General features: G+C 41.3%; 1 long non-coding RNA gene across 1 annotated transcript; it reads right to left on the bottom strand.

Moving 5' to 3' along the window:
• Window positions 1-3704: 3704 nt before the first annotated feature.
• On the bottom strand, window positions 3705-14950 carry LOC144376985 (uncharacterized). The gene is made up of 2 exons (XR_013437445.1): window positions 6712-14950; window positions 3705-4700 (listed from the first exon to the last, which is right to left on the bottom strand). It is a non-coding gene; the product is annotated as an uncharacterized LOC144376985 (long non-coding RNA).
• Window positions 14951-16126: the final 1176 nt, after the last annotated feature.

Genomic DNA, 16126 nt, shown 5'->3' with positions numbered 1-16126 from the left:
CTAGGCATCTCTGGAATGAAACATGATCATGGTGGACCATTTTCTTGATGTGGTTTGCTAATATTCTATTAAGGATTTTTGCATTTATGTTCATCAGGGACATTATTCAGTAGTTTTCTTTCCTTGATGTGTCTTTGTTTGGTTTTGGTATTGGAGTTATACTGGCTTCAATGTCTTCCTGTTTCAAACTGAGCAGGTCATATGTGTTTAGAAATTTGTGAATGTCATCTAGATATTTCAGTTTATTGGAGTATAATTTTTTTTCAAAATAGGTTCAGATGATCCTCTGGATTCAGACAGGTCTTTGGTGATATCTCCCTTTCCATCTCTAATTTTATTGTTTTGGGCCTTCTCTCTCTTTTAGTTAGTCTGGCTTTAGGTTTATCAATCTTATTTATCTTTTTGAATTACCAACTCTTGGTTGTATTGATTCTGCATATCATTTTTCTTCTCAGTTTCATTAATTGGCTCCAATTTTAATTTCTGCATTTAATTAATTTTGGAATTAGTTTGGTGTTCTTTTTCTAAGATCTTCAGGTGCAGCATAAGCATAATCTGTCTTAATTCTCCTTTAGATGATTCTCCTATTGATCTTCATTTATTTTGTATCTCTATTTTCTTAAGGCAGGCACTAGATGCTGTAAATTTTCTTCTTAGAACTTCTTTTATATAGTCCCAGGGATTTTGATATGTTCAATTTTCGCATTCATTCCTAAGAATTTCTTGATTTTCTACTCAAATTTCTTCTTTGATCCATTTTTAATTTAAGAGAGTATTGTTCCAGCTCCATGTGTTTATGTGGTTTCTATCATTTTTATTGTTGTTGATTCTAGTTTCATTTCATTATGGCTCAATAAGAGGCATGGGATTATTTTTTTTTCTTTTTTTTTTAATATTTATTTTTCAGTTCTCGGAGGATACAACATCTTTGTTGGTATGTGGTGCTGAGGATCGAACCCGGGTTGCACGCATACCAGGCGAGCGCGCTACTGCTTGAGCCACATCCCCAGCCCCAGAGGCATGGGATTATATCTTTTTTTTATGTGCTAAGACTTATATTGTGATCCAGAATGTGTTCTGTTTTGGAAAAGTTTCCATGAGCTGCTACAAAGCTAGATTTAGCTGTTGGGGGTAGAATATTCTATAGATATCTATAAGGTCCATTTAATTTATAGTTTTATTTAAGATGGATATATCTTTATTGATTTTACCCTTTAATGACCTGTCTATTGGTGATAGGACTGTGTTGAAGTCACCTATTATTTTATTTGGGTCTGTATGGGTTTTCATGTCAAGGACTAATTTTTTTTAAATGTAACTGGGTGTGCTGACATTTGAAGTATATATATTTACTATTGTATCTTCTTGTTGGATTGTTTTCTTTTCCAGGGTATAATTTTTTTTTGGTCTCATGAGAATAACTACTCCGGCTTGTTTACAGAATCCATTTGCATGGAATACTTTTTTTCAACCTTTTACTTTTAGCCTGTGAGTGTCTGTCTCATTTCTGAGGTAAGTCTCTTGCAGATAGCACATAGTTGGATCTTGTTTTTAGATCCATTCTACTAATCTACATCTTTTAATTGGGGAGTTGAGACCATTTATATTCAGTGATATTATGGATATGTTTGTGGTTTACGGCCATTTTGATATTTTGTTGTGTTTAATTCTGTCTTGATTCTCCTTTAGATGATTCACCTTCTGTTGATCTTCATCTATTTGGGAGTTTGAAAATTTGTTTTTGTGTTCTATGTATGAAGTTTACCTTTGAGAATTTTTTATAGTGCTGGCTTGGTTGTTATGATTCTTTTAGTTTATCCTTGTCATGGAAAGTTTTTATTTTCCAATAAAATATGAAGGAGAGCTTTGGTATGTATAGTGATATTGGTTAATAACAATTGTTTTCCTTTAGAGCTTGTAATATCTCATTCTAGGACTTCCTTGATTTTAGTGTCTGAGTTGACAAGTCAGAAATGAGCCTTATTAGTTTGCCTCTAAATGTGATCTCATGTTTCTCTTTTGCAGCTTTTACTATTATTCCTTATTTCTATGTTAAGCATTTTGATTATGATGTTTTTTGAGAACTCCTCTTCTGGTTGGGTCTATGAGGGGTCTTGTATGTCTCCTGTATGTGGATGTCTATCTCCTTTCTGATATGGGGAAGTTTTCTGTGACTATCTCATTGAGAATGTTCTTTATGCCCTGAGTTTGTAACTCCATGTTCTCTTCTATCTGGTTTGGTCTCTTCTCAGGTTTGGTCTCTTGACGTTGTATATTCTGATCATGTACTATTATTTTTTCTAGGACTACGTTCTGTGTACTCAAATTCATGTATCCTGTCTTCCAGTCTTTAGGTTCTTCCTTCAAACCCTGAAGTTCTATTTCTTATATAATCTAATCTGCTGGTGATGCTTTCAAGTGAATTTTTAATTTGCTTCATTGGATCTTTCATTTCTAGGAGTTCTGATTGGTTTCTTTTTAATATTTCTATATCTTCATTAAAATGTTCTTTTATATTCTGTATTCTCCATCTTAATTCATTCCTTAGATCTTCTTTTAGTACATTGAACCCTTTAATGATCAGTTTTATATAGTCTTTCTCTGGGGTTTTATCTTCTTCCATATCTGTGGGATCCTTTGTTGGGAGATTTTGAATTTTGGAAGCAATTTGTTTGATTGTTTCCTCATAATTTCAAGAGGTCCTGAACTTGCCCATCACTGGAGATGGATTTCCCTTCCTCTTTTCCTCTTTTGTATGCTTCTCTCTCTGTCACTCTCTCTCTCACTGTGTGTATGTGTGTGTGTGTGTGTGTGTGTGTGTGTGTGTGTTTATTCTGGGATTTTTCTGTTTTTGGTATATGAGTAAGTATCAAGGGGTGGAACCTGATGTCCCTCTCTCTGATTGTTCCTCCTTGTTGTTGGCTTGGTATTTTTATCTTCTAAATTCTTTGAGTTGGAGTAATATTAAGGCTCAGGTGGGGCTAGATTGTGCGGGGTGAAATTCACTGTTTCTTCATTGAGATGTGTGTATTTCTCGTCAGTGGGATCTCTACTCTGTGATCTTGAAGTGTACCAATCTCTTTTCAGCTCCTTATAGAGGAGGAGGAGACAAGAATGACATTAATGTCACAATAGATCTTGAGCCTTAAAATAAATGTCTGGTTCTACTTTGACATCTATAACAGTAATGGCCACCTATGTAGGAATGCTGGGGTCAGCATTTTACAACAGTATCAACAATAAAAAAAATTGTAAACTAGATCAGACTTTGACAGCAGGTGTCTATATGTTGTCCACTGTTTTAAAAACCACAATTGGGGCTGTTTGATTGTGGCTCAGCAGCAGAGTACTTGCCTAGCATGTGCAAGGCCCTGGGTTCAATCTTTAGCACCACATAAAAATAAATAAATAAAATAAAGATATTGTTTCCAACTACAATTAAAAAATAAATATTAAAACCAATACCTAAACCACAGTTTAAGCTGGTGTGGTGGACATGCCTATAATCCCACCAGCTCAGGAGGCTGAGGCAGGAGGATCACGTATTTCAAAGCCAGTGAGGTGCTAAGCAACTCTTGAGACCCTGTCTCTAAATAAAATACAAAATAGGGCTGGGGATGTGGCTCAGTGATCGAGTGCCCCCGAGTTTAATCCTCGGTAAAAGAAAAGAAAAGAAAAAACAACAACAACAAACACAACTTGAATGAGGTAGGAATCACATGATCTATAAACATTTTATTATTTTGTGGGATTACAGTTTCTTAAGACCAAATAGGGTGGGAAGGTAAGAGAAAGTTTCAATAATTTGCAGAAGTGATCAGAGGAGAGGCAGGAGATAGGAAATAAGTGTCAAGGAGTGTAAAGAAGAAATATAAAATTAACTGAAAGTAATAAAAAAAAGAAAGGAGAAGAGAATAGAAAATTTGGGCTGTTACTGGGAAAGAGGGTGCATGAGGGCAGATATGAGGGCCCAGATCTGGGTATGAATAAACCAGGACATTTAAGTTTGAAATAACTTACACTCTCACATAATTGCACCCCATCTCAGTCTAATCTAGGCTAAATAATGAACCCACGAAAAAGAGAGTTAATATATATATATTCAAACTTATCTGCGCAGTGAGAGCATACACAACTTTAGCCCTATATACTCACATACATACACATAAAATTACACATAATGAAACAAAGAATAATACAATAGCATCAAATGATGTTTCAAAAAAAGTTAAAAAGTTAAAATTTAAAAAGGTCAAAAATGTAGCAGTGTGGAGGGGAAAAGGAAATAAGAAAAAAGAAGAAAAAAAGTCTTGATGGGAGAGAAAGGGCATCCATCATCGCCAACAATTTCAGAAACTTCAAAAAAATAGGGCTGACCTTATCTGGCTCTGACTGCATCCTGTATTTATTTTTTGTTCAGGACTGATTTGGGAGAAAGCATTTACAGAACTCATACTGGCCAAGGGTTCAGATCTAGAATATATAAAGAACTCTCAAAACCCCACAATGAACAATAAAAATCCACCTAGAAATGTCCACAGGTTCGCCACCACTGCACAGGGGGCACGACGGGGCTCCTCTGGATTCCCAGGACGCTGCTCCCAAGGCAAGTCACACAGAAAAGTCCAGGACCAGGCACAGGCTACGGGAGATAAGCCAGTCTCAGAAAGTCAAGGATCCTGTGTTTACTCATGTGGAAGCTAGGGAGAAAACAGGAAAGGACAGGGACCTCGTGAAAATGAAACAGAGAGCACTCAGTAGTGGGAGGGACAGGGGAGGGGGAAGGGAGGAAAGGGAAGGTGTGGGGGATGAAACAGACCAAATGACGCTGTGCGCAGGTGTGAATATGCAGCAGTGAGTCCCACTGTGTGTGTAATCATAATAGACCAATTTAAAAATAATAAGGAGAAAAATAAACACAGATCAAATCCCAGAGAAATCCTGGGGTTCTCGTTTACCATCTTTATGAACAAGTGAACTAGTCCAGAACTATGCTGAGTGAATCTTGGAACACCAACTGCAAGGATCTACACTGGAATTTCCAGACTAGGGACAGCCTAGCCTTCATTTGAGTTCCACTTTCCACCCAAGGACCCTTTATCAAATCAGTCCTGAACAAAACATAAATACAGGATGCAGTCAGAGCCAGATCAGGTCAGCCCTGTTGTTTGGAAGTTCCTGAAATTGTGGGCGATGATGGATGCCCTTTCTCTCTTATCAAGACTCCCTACATGTGGTGTATCCTCAAGAGATGTGAAGTTTGTCAGCAGCCACATGCTCTTCAGATGACCTGTATGAGCATAAGCCACCAAAACTGCGTTCACATGAACCTGTGAAGGACTTACTGAGTCCTGGTTACTATCTACGAGGTCCCCTGAAGGTCGAACATCTGTGAGCAAGAGTAATCTTGGGGATTGTTAAACAGACATGGAAAGGAGGCAGCAGACTGAATGTAGACCAAAACCCCTTAGCCAGCCATGGTGTGGGGCACCTGCCTGTAATCTCAGACACCCGGGAAGCTGAGGCAGGACGAGGCCAGTCTGAGGCCAGCCCAAGCAATGCACTGAGACTCTGACTCAAAGGTAAATTTTAAAAAGGCCTGGGGTGTAGCTCAAGGTTAGAGCACCCTGGGTTCAACCCCCCGGGCTTCAGCCAAACAAACAAACCAACAAGAACAAAGGGCCCACCTCATGCAGCCCTAACTGGACACTGTCCTGATTTCCCCAGAGCCAGCTCTAGCCCAGACAGACCTCCCTCTCCTGCTGTGAGCAGGACCTTGCTGCTGTCCCAGGGGTTGGACACCAACCAGGGAGCCCCCGCAGCAGCACAGCCTAAGGGGGGCAGGTTCCTAGTGGCCAGGCTCAGGGACAGATGCACTCCCTCATGACACTTCAACAACTGAGTGTGAGCACTGCTGTGAGCTGAGCTCTTTGTCATTTGCTGTTCAAAGTCTCTGAGTTTGTGAGCTGCTGTAGGTGCCACAGAAGGTCTCAATGTCTCCCACTTGACTGACTTCCTATGTGCACACAGGTGCATGTCCACACCACTCTACTAGTGACTTGAAGGACTGGACAGCGTTCCTCTGTGTGCAGGGGAGTGGGGTTTCCAGCATGTCCCTTAAAGCCATGATGCTGAGACAGAGAGGGAGGAGGCCCCACACCTGGCCAGGCCCTACACAGGCCTCCCTGCCCTCCTTCATTTCTGTCCCTCACGGCCTGGGAGACAGGAATCCCTATCCCTGCTCTTCTGAGGTGGAGCTCAACTGACTGAGGTGAAGCCACACGCTCCACAGTCAGGAGGCAGAGGAGCAGGATTCCAGGCTGGCCCTGGGGAGGTTGGAGGCCCTCACCTGTCCATTGCTCTCTGCAGCCAGGTATAAACTCTTGGAAGGATCAACTCCTTCTACTGTTGTTTGACCTTGCAGAACTCCACAGACACAGGGTATTGAACCTTTGGAGGGATGCTATTAGCCAAAGAGGTTCACCTGGGACTGAACCTCACTGTAGAATGAAAATATGGTCACTATTCTCTCCCTGAACTCACTGATAAGTAGGACTAGCAGAGATACAGCCAGAGCAAAGAGCATGATTCATTCAGTAAATGCTGACTGAGAGCCTGCTCTGCCAGGCAGTGTGAGGACCAGCACATAACTGTGCCTGCATTGTTACCCTTGATGTCAGCCCTTGTGTTTAATAGAGAAACCATGCTTACTTGGTGAAGCCAGATGCACCACATAGCCCTTTCCCCACATAGATGGCCCAGTGCTCAAAGGTATCACGAAAAATTTCAATGAGGTCTCCAGGTTCTGAACTTGTTCTGTCCTGCAACAGAAAAATCAAACACAGAAAGAGGGGGCCTTTGTATGGGTTGTTCTAAAACCTGACCTGCAAGGAGCCCCAACCCAGTCCCACAGAATACCTGTGCTCATCACCTGAGGAGTCAGAGAGGAGAGACTGCTCCAAACACAGGTGGGAAGCCTCTCCTCTCCATTTACCATGTGCTTGCTTGCCTGGAAAGATCTCAGGACAAGGAGGACATGGGAAGGGGTGTCTCTGAGGGACCATGGCAGTAGATCTGCAGCATAGGAGTGTGGGGTGGTGATGTGCACCAGCTGCAGAGAGCACATTTTATGCACAGAGAATGTTTATATCAGCAAATGTCAAAATGATTCCCAAGAAGGTCCAAAACGCATCGTTAAAGGTCACCAGCCATGAACCTGGGCTTCAGTGATGGTACAGAGCCCCCACGTGTAGACCCCAACCTGCCAAACACTGCAGAACAGTTGACCCCACTGTCCATCATCCTTCCAGCAAGAACTACCATCACCCTCCTCCACAGATGAGAAGACTGGGTCTCAGGATGGTTAGGTGACTTGCCTAGAGAGCAGAAGAGCCAGAGGAAACCGAGATCTCAGGGTTTCCCAGAAGGTCCCAGACAAGCTGGGGCAGCTGGAGTCTGGGCTCTAGGCCAAAACCAAGAAAGAGAAATACAGGATGTGTTTGGGAATCAGAGGGGGAGGGGTTCTCTTTGAAGTTCATATGAGTGAGTTGTACCTCTGGAGTACAATGATGCAACCAGCTGCCCTCCCCAAACTCGGCTGAGCCTGGCCTCTGGCCCAGTGCACCCTGCCAGGGAGCTGAGCTGCTGCAGAGAGAAGTGAGGGTGCAGCTGCCTGGAGGAGGTGGGAGATCTCTTGGGAGTTCAAGTGCTTGGCAGCAAGGATCCGGAGTCAGCTTGACCCAAGGGGGGCTGATCAGAGCATCAGACAGGTAATACCTGCTGGCAGTGCTCAGGCATGGCTCTAGTCCCAGTGACTGGGAGCCTGTGGCAGGAGGATCACATGTTTGAAGCCAGCCTGGGCCACTAGGAGACCTGGCCTCATAGTGAAGATTAAAAAGAGCTGGGAAGTAGCTCATTCATAGAGAGCACTTGGTTCGCTTGCACAAGGTCCTGGTTTCAATCCCTCGTACTGGGAAAAAAATCAGCACACATGTACTGAAATACAACAGATTGATTCTAGGAAACACGTTTAAGTAATGAGAAAGATTCAGGTGTATCTAGATGAACTGTACTCAGGGAGCCCAGTTAAAAACCACCATAAAACATAAGGCTTCAAGTCAGCACTGATAAGGGAGCTATATACACGTGAATAGAACCATCTGGCAGAGCGCACCCCAAACTGCTTCAGGGGGAAGAGAGAACACAGGGGGTCTGGGAGAAGGGCTGATTCTTCATGCTCAGGAATTCCACTTGGATTTTAGTTTCTTTCTTTTTTTAAATTCTCCTTCAACATGCTTTTATGAGTGCATTATATTTGTACATAATGATGAGTGTTCCGTTGCCTATACACACCTGCACCAATACAGCAATATAATATGCCCAGTATCACTCCCTAACACCTCCCCCTCACTTCCCTCTTCCAACCTCATCCCTTTCCTCTCTTGATGTCCCTTGGACTTTCTTCTTGTTTTTTCTTAAACAAGGCAAATACATTCACAAATTACTGTGAATAAATTAGAAAATGTAATTAAATTTAAAAAAAAACAGAACTAAATGCTTTGGGATATAAATGCCCCTCTATCATTCAAGAATTCCTCTGATCTCAACTGGTAGATCATTGCCCGTTTTCTTCTACTTCTTTTTTTTGGGGGGCGGGGCGGTGGAGATGGACACAATACCTTTTTTATCAGTTTATTTTATTAGTTTATTTTTATGTGGTGCCGGGGATCGAACCCAGGGCCTCACGTGTGCTAGGCATGCTGTCTACCGCTGAGTCACAACCCGTCCCAATGAGGTGTTTCCTGAAGTCTGGTTTGGGTAAAGCCAAGCCTTCAGCGAGGTGCCAGGAGGCAGCCAGCACTCAGGAGACCAAACCCCACACAGCAGCGGAGGCAGGGAAGCCTCTGGGCTCCTGGACCCAAACCATGGTTCCTTTCCTGCTGTGCAAGAGCCCCAGACCTGCAGCCCACCTGCCCCTCTCCCTTCCTGTCCCCTCTACACCTGGGCTGGAGCCAACAAGGACAGCACACATAATTCTTGCTACTGTTGCTTTGAAAATGAAAGCTTTAAAACCCTTTCTGGAGAGTCATCCTTCGGTCCAGAGGTGTTTTGTGTTGCTGGCTAGACATCCAGACTTCTTTTACCTTTGAGTTTCATTTTTCCTTAACTTCACTTACCCAAGCCTTCAAGTAGTGGAAAATGTAGATCAAAGTTCACATAAAAATTTTAATCTGGGGAGGGCTGGGGTTGTGACTCAGCTGTAGCACGCTTGCCTAGCACAATGCGAGTCCTGGGTTCGATCCTCAGCACCACATAAAAATAAATAAATAAAGATATTGTGTCCAACTAAAAAATAAATATATAAAAAAAATTTTCATCTGGGTTGGGGATACAGCTCAATTGGTAGAATGCTTACTTCACATGCACACGGCCCTGGGTTCAATCCCCAGCCCTGCAAAAATAATTAATTAATTAATCTTCCAACAGGTTGCGGGCACTTGTCCAGGAGACAGTTAGATATGGAAATCAGTTGGAGGGGAGAGAGATCAGAGCTCAGTGTGCATTCAATTGGATTTGGTGGCATCTCTAATCCGGGGGGATATGCCAAAATCCCCATTTTCAGGGAGAAAAAAAAGTGAAGCAAGCAAGTGCTGATACTGGGTGGGGGGGGATAAATAACCACCCATGTGAAAGGAGACTCACAAAGTCCAAGGACCATACCACACACCAGAATCTCATGCAAAGGATTTATTGTCAGTAGCGTGGAGCAAACCAATGAGGCTGTCCCTCCGCAGAGAGCAGCAGCGAGTCGGCACTCACAGAGCAGCTTTGAAGCCACCAGAGGAATTTCTACATTAACTTACATGGAATATTTAAAACTGACATGGCTGCAATATTAACTACTTCATCAGGTCAGAGTGAACTTTTAGCTCAGATAAGAGTCCATTGGAAGCCTGTGAAATTCTTTTTTGTTGTTGTTGGTTTTTTCTAAATTTATTTATTTATTTATTCTGATTTGTTATATAGGACAGCAGAATGCAATGCAATTCACAGTACACATATAGAGCACAATTTTTCATCTCTGGTTGTACCCAAAGTAGAGTCACACCATTTGTGTCTTCATACATGTACTTAGGGTCAGGATGTCCATTTCATTCCACGGCCTTTCCTATCCCTCTGCCTTCTCCCTTCTCCTCCCTCCCCTTTACCCTATCTAAAGTTTCCTCCCATGCTCCCCTTCCACCCTGTCCCCATTATTGATCAGGATCCTCATATCAGAGAAAATATTCAGTCTTTGGTTTTAGGGGATTGGCTAACTTCACTTAGCATAATATTCTCCAGCTCCATCCATTTACCTGCAAATGCCATGGTTTTATTCTCTTTTAATGCTGAGTAACATTCCATTGTGTGTATATACCAGTTTCTTTATCCTCTCATCTACTGAAGGGTATCTAGGTTGGTTCCACAGTTTAGCTCTTGTGAATTGTGCTACTATAAACATGGATGTGGCTGTGTCCCTGTGGGTATGCTGTTTTTAAGTCCTTTGGGTAAAAACCAAGGAGTGGGTCAAATGTGGTTCCATTCCAGGTTTTCCAAGGAATCTCCATACTGTTTTTCTTATTGGCTACACTAATTTGCAGTCCCACCAGCAGTGTATGAGTGTACCCTTTCCCCACATCCTCACCTCCACTTACTGATGTTTGAATTCTTAACAGCCACCATTCTGACTGAATGAGATGAAATCTTAAAGTAGTTTTGATTTGCATGTCTCTGATTGCTAGAGATTTTGAACATTTTTCCATATATTTGTTGATTGATTGTATAACATCTTCTGAGAAGTGTCTGTTCAGTTCCTTGGCCCATTTATTGATTGGGTTTTTTAGGTTTTTATGGTGTTAAGACTTTTGAGTTCTTTATATATCCTGTAGATTAGTGCTCTATCTGTTGTGCATGTGGTAGATATTTGCTCCCATTCTGTAGGCTCTCTGTTCACCCCACTGATTGCTTCTTTTGCTGTGAAGAAGCTTTTTGTTTGAATTCATTCCATTTATTGATTCTTGATTTTATTTCTTGTGCTATAGGAGTCTTCTTGAGGAAGTTGGGGCCTAATCCGACATGATGAAGATTTGGGCCTACTTTTTCTTCTATTAGGTCTGGTTTAATTCCTAGGTTCTTGATCCACTTTGAGTTGAGTTTCGTGCATGGTGAGAGACAGGGGCTTAATTTCATTTTGCTGCATGTGGATTTCCTGTTTTCCCAGCACCATTTGTTGGAGAGGCTATCTTTTCTCCATTTTTATGTTTTTGGCACCTTTGTCTAATAAGAGATAACTGTATTAATGTGGGTTTGTCTCTGTGTCCTCTCTACCTTCGGTCTTACAGGTCTATTTTGGTGCCAATACCAGGCCGTTTTTATTACTATTGCTCTGTAGTATAGTTTAAGGTCTGGTATAGTGATGCCACTTGGGAAGCCTGTGAAATTCTTTAAAATAATTTTTTTTAAAAAAGAAGAAGATAGCTTGTATATTTGGAATCTTTTTATTTTTTCTTTTTCTGTGCTATAACATTAGGGAGGAACTGGCTAGGAAAGGCAGCTGAAAACAGATGAAATAGCCAGCCAAATCGTTTGGATTTAAAAGGGACACTTTTTCTTCTTTAGTCTTAACTGGTTTTTAATAAGCCTAGCATATCTTGTAGGCCCTGTAATTCACATTTTAAGTATAAGGCTGGAAGAGTTAGAGATCCAGCAGAAATTAAGAAGTAAGGAAAACTGCTGTAATCATTTTTCTTCTCTTAAAGCATGTTGTTATCATTTATATATTTTTTGGAGAGTTCTTTTTTATTTTTGTTTTTGTTTTAAATCTTGTAATAACATTAAACGGGGCTGAACATGAGTGATGATTTGTTGTGGGTTGGAAGGAGTAGGATTGGAAGTAGTAGGTAACCACAAGGAACTTTAGGACACTTGCTCATCTTTGCCTCCTCGGTCCCATACTGGGGAGGCCTCTTGCATAAGGCCCATACTGAAAGAGAGAGTACCGTAACATCAGCACCAGTATCCAATAGCCCTGTAACTGGGTGCTCATTTAAGCAAAGAGTTAATTTAGGTCTACCTTCAGTAATTAGTAAACATGCTCCAATGATAATAGAGCCAAACCTTGTATTTCCCCTTTCATTTAAAGGTTGTTGAGCTGAAACATAGGGAATCACAATCAACTGAGCAATAGAGCAGCCTTTGGAGAGGCTTAAGGGCATATGGGACCACATTTAGTCATATATGGTACCGGTATAATCAAAACAACAAATTCTCCTCTTTAGCATTATGAGAACAAGACACAAGTAATCCAAAAGTATTGGGTAAGGGTTTCTGATTTTGAGAAATAATTTTTATATATCTCCCTAGGAAGTTGCACTTGGGCATTTGCAATAGTAATTAAAATTAAAGTTAGAACTCCCTCTAGTGGCATGAAAGGATTTCTGCAAGGATGTTTTCTTTCAACTGGAAACATCTGTGTCAGGGGAGCTTGATGGGGCTGAAAAAAACAGATCCCCTCCTTTTGCCCTGGGGTTGGTACATTGTAATTCGTTAAATACAACAAAAGGTAATTGTTCATGCTCTAGTTGACAAGCGGTATTTAGCCTAATAGGAAAAACAGCTAAACTATGAGATTGTCATTCCTCCTGTATTTGCTGCATACTTTCAGTTAAAGGGGATTTATGTGGGGGCGGGGTGATTGGTTGCTGCTAGGGCAGGAGCAGTGGTGGATGATTTAAAGGGGCCATGCATTCGACCACTGAGTCACATCCCAAACCCTATTTTGTATTATATTTAAAGTCAGGGTCTCACTGAGTTGCTTAGCACCTTGCTTTTGCTGAGGCTGACTTTAAACTCGAAATCCTCATGCCTCAGCCTCCTGAGCCACTGGGATTACAGGCATACATCACCACACCCAACCCAATATCATTGACTTTTTAAGTGTATTAATTTCACCAAAATTTTCCAATTTCTTGTCATGAAGTTATTTATTGATATTTCATGTTGGTTCTAGCTCGTCGGCATCTGTACTTAACACCCTCTCTTTTATTCCTAAAATGTTAATGTTCTCTATTTTATATTCCTGATTGGATTCATTTGATTTTGCTGTAGTCTTTTTACTTTATTTCTGCTAATTATTAATTTGCACTTTTTTCCTTAATGTGAAGATACTACAAATATCTTCCTGAGCATCCCTTTGCTGCATGGGTGAAATACTGATATGCTGAAGGCCATTGTCAAGTAGGAATGACGCATCGAAATTTCCTTGCCAAGCGTACCCCATGCTGCTTAGAGGACATTCATGGGACATTGCATGCATGCTTTAATAAGGTGACCTTGCTCAAGGACCAAGGCGGATCCGGGTTTAGAGCTGATCAGGTTTGAGGAAGGTTAAACTCCTTGAGTTTAAGGCGTTGCCAGTTTAAGACAATGGGTTTTAGGGAAGTTGGAGGTTGAAGATTATTGCTGGGATTAGGGTGTTCCTGCTGCTTGTTCCAGTTGAGTTCTCCTGAGATTAAAATGGGATTTGGAGATAGCCTCGTGGAGTAGGTGAATTATGGGGTAGACGGCAGAACGCGATTGTCCCTGGACCTGTGTGGAGGCAGTGTGAGAGCGGGAATAAAGAATTGCTGTTTGAACCTACAAAGGTGTGTGGTGGCTCGTGATTCTGGTGCCAAGCGGAGACCTTGGCACTGATATCCAGTATTTGCATCATCATTTAGTTCTAAATATTACCCAATTTCCATTGTTTCCTTCTTTGATTCCTAGTTTACCTAGCAGTATTTCTAAATTTTCTGAAAGTATGAGCTCTTGCCAGCTATGTCTTTGTTACCGATCCCATCGTAACTGCACTACATTTGGAAAAGATTATCTCAATGAACTAAACCCACAAAATGTGTTAAGACTTCTTTAAGGCTCAGGATACAATTTTCCTAAATATTCCTTCATGTGAAGTTTAAAAAGAATCCGTATTCCACAATCATACTACATGTATCCATTAAATCAGCTTGTTGGTAAAATTTTTCAAATTTTCTATATCTTTGCATGTCCTTATTTAGTTCCTAAGAGAAGGGTTGTGGGGAGCCACTCTGAATGATTCATGTCTTTAATCTTGGAGCGTAGAGGCTTTGACTGTCACTACACCTTGTAGTGACTTGGACATTGCCCTATCCCAGAAGTTTGAGGACGCAACTTCAGACACAGGCATCTCCCTACAGCCCTTGGGTGGAATTACACTCACCTCTCCGTGTAACTCCACCTCTTACCTTTTTTGGATGGAACTTTCTAAGAATGAGGGTCCTTGCAATAAAAGCCCACTTCCAAACGTGTTCTCTCTCCTTCTCTCCCTCCCTCCCTCTCCTCCTCCCCTCTCTCCAGCCTCCATGACTTTCCCTGGCTCTCCCGTTTGGGGAGCTTGAGGCTGAGATAGGAGGAGCCGTCCTGAAACCTGTTTAAAGGTAAAGTTTGTGTCTGTGTTTTATTTGGTGTCCCTGAAAATTCACAGGAGCGACCTTAAGTTCAGCTGCCTCTGCAGGTCAGGAGCAACAAAGGTATTTAATTCCCCCTTATGATGGTAAATTTGCCAGCTTCCCTTGTAATCTTTTTTTTTATGTATTTTTTGTTATGTATTTTAAGACTATTAGATACAAACAGAAAGTTGACATATATTGATACGGAGTCAGAACTTTAATCAGAACACTTTTATCCTAATGACTTTTGCCATAAATGCTATGTTTTCTGGTATCATTATACTAGCTTTTGGTTAGTTTGTATACTAAATTTTTCAATAAAGTAAATTTATTTTTTCCTTTCAGTGATAACCTTTAGCCTATACTCTTTTTTTATTATTGGTACAAATTATTTACACAGAATGGTGAGTTTCATTTGGTTTATTTGTATATACATAAAAACACAACTTGATGGATTTACTCCCCAACCTCCACCCCCCCTCCTCCTCCCCCCACCTGCTTCCCCTAACCCAGTGGTCTCCCTTCTACTTTTCTGGCAATCCTTTCCCCCTGCTTTTTCCTTCAAGCTTAGGAGAGAAAACATGAGGGTTTTCTGAGTTTAACTTATTTTGCTCAAATTCATGGTCTCTTTTTTGGTTCATTTTCCTGAAAATAACAATTATTTTTTCTCTTTATGGCTGAATAAAACTCCTCTGTATACAGATTTTCTTTATCCATTCCTCTGCTGGTGGGCACCTAGGCTGATTTCATAACCCGGCTACTGTGAATTGCGCCGCGATAAGTGGGTATGCATGCACCTCTGATGTATGCTGACTTTAATTCTTTTGGATAAACATCAAGAAGTGGTAAAGCTAGATCGTATGATAGATCTATCTTAGATTGTTGAGAAACCTCTGTACCAGTTTCCATAGTGGCTGTACCAATGTACAATGACAACAACAGTGTACAAGAATTTCTCCCAGGGTCTGGGGAGGGGCTGAGGCAAGAGAATAGCAAATTCAAAGCCAGTCTCAGCAACTTGGCAAGGCCCTGAGCAACTTAGCAAGACCCTGTCTCAAGATAAAAAATAAAAAAGGTCTTGAAATGTGGCTCAGTGGGTAAGTGCCCCTGAGTTCAATCCCTGGTACCCAAAACCCCCCAAAAAAAATTCTTTCCCCCATCCCCCACTCCTCCCCAGGTTCACCAGTGTTTATTGCCATGCGTATTCTTGATGAATGCCATTCTAACTGGAGTAAGATGGAATCTCAGTATAGTTTGATTTGCATTTCCCTGATGACTAAAGATGTTGAACATTTTCTCATGTATTTCTTTTTCATTTGTATTTCTTCTTTGAGAATTATCTGTTCAGTTCATTTACACATTTATTGATTAGGTTTGGGGGGGTTGTTGTTGTGTTTTGGTTTTGGTTTTGGTTTTGGGTTTTTTTGGTGTTGAGTTTTTTGAGTTCTTTGTGTTTTCTGGACGGTAATCTTCTGTTGGAAGAGTAGCTGCAAAGAGTGTCTCCCATTCTGTAGATCACCTCTTCACTGTTATTTCCTTTGCTGTGCAAAAGCTTTTTAGTTTGATGCTCTCCCATTTATTGATTCTTGCTCTTATTTCCTGACTTGTATGGGTCCTATTCA

The sequence above is a fragment of the Ictidomys tridecemlineatus genome, chromosome 4 (assembly GCF_052094955.1).
Source record: "Ictidomys tridecemlineatus isolate mIctTri1 chromosome 4, mIctTri1.hap1, whole genome shotgun sequence".
Lineage (NCBI taxonomy): Eukaryota > Metazoa > Chordata > Mammalia > Rodentia > Sciuridae > Ictidomys > Ictidomys tridecemlineatus.
Note: the sequence above shows the minus strand (reverse complement) of the source record. Positions and strands in the feature narration are given on the sequence as shown.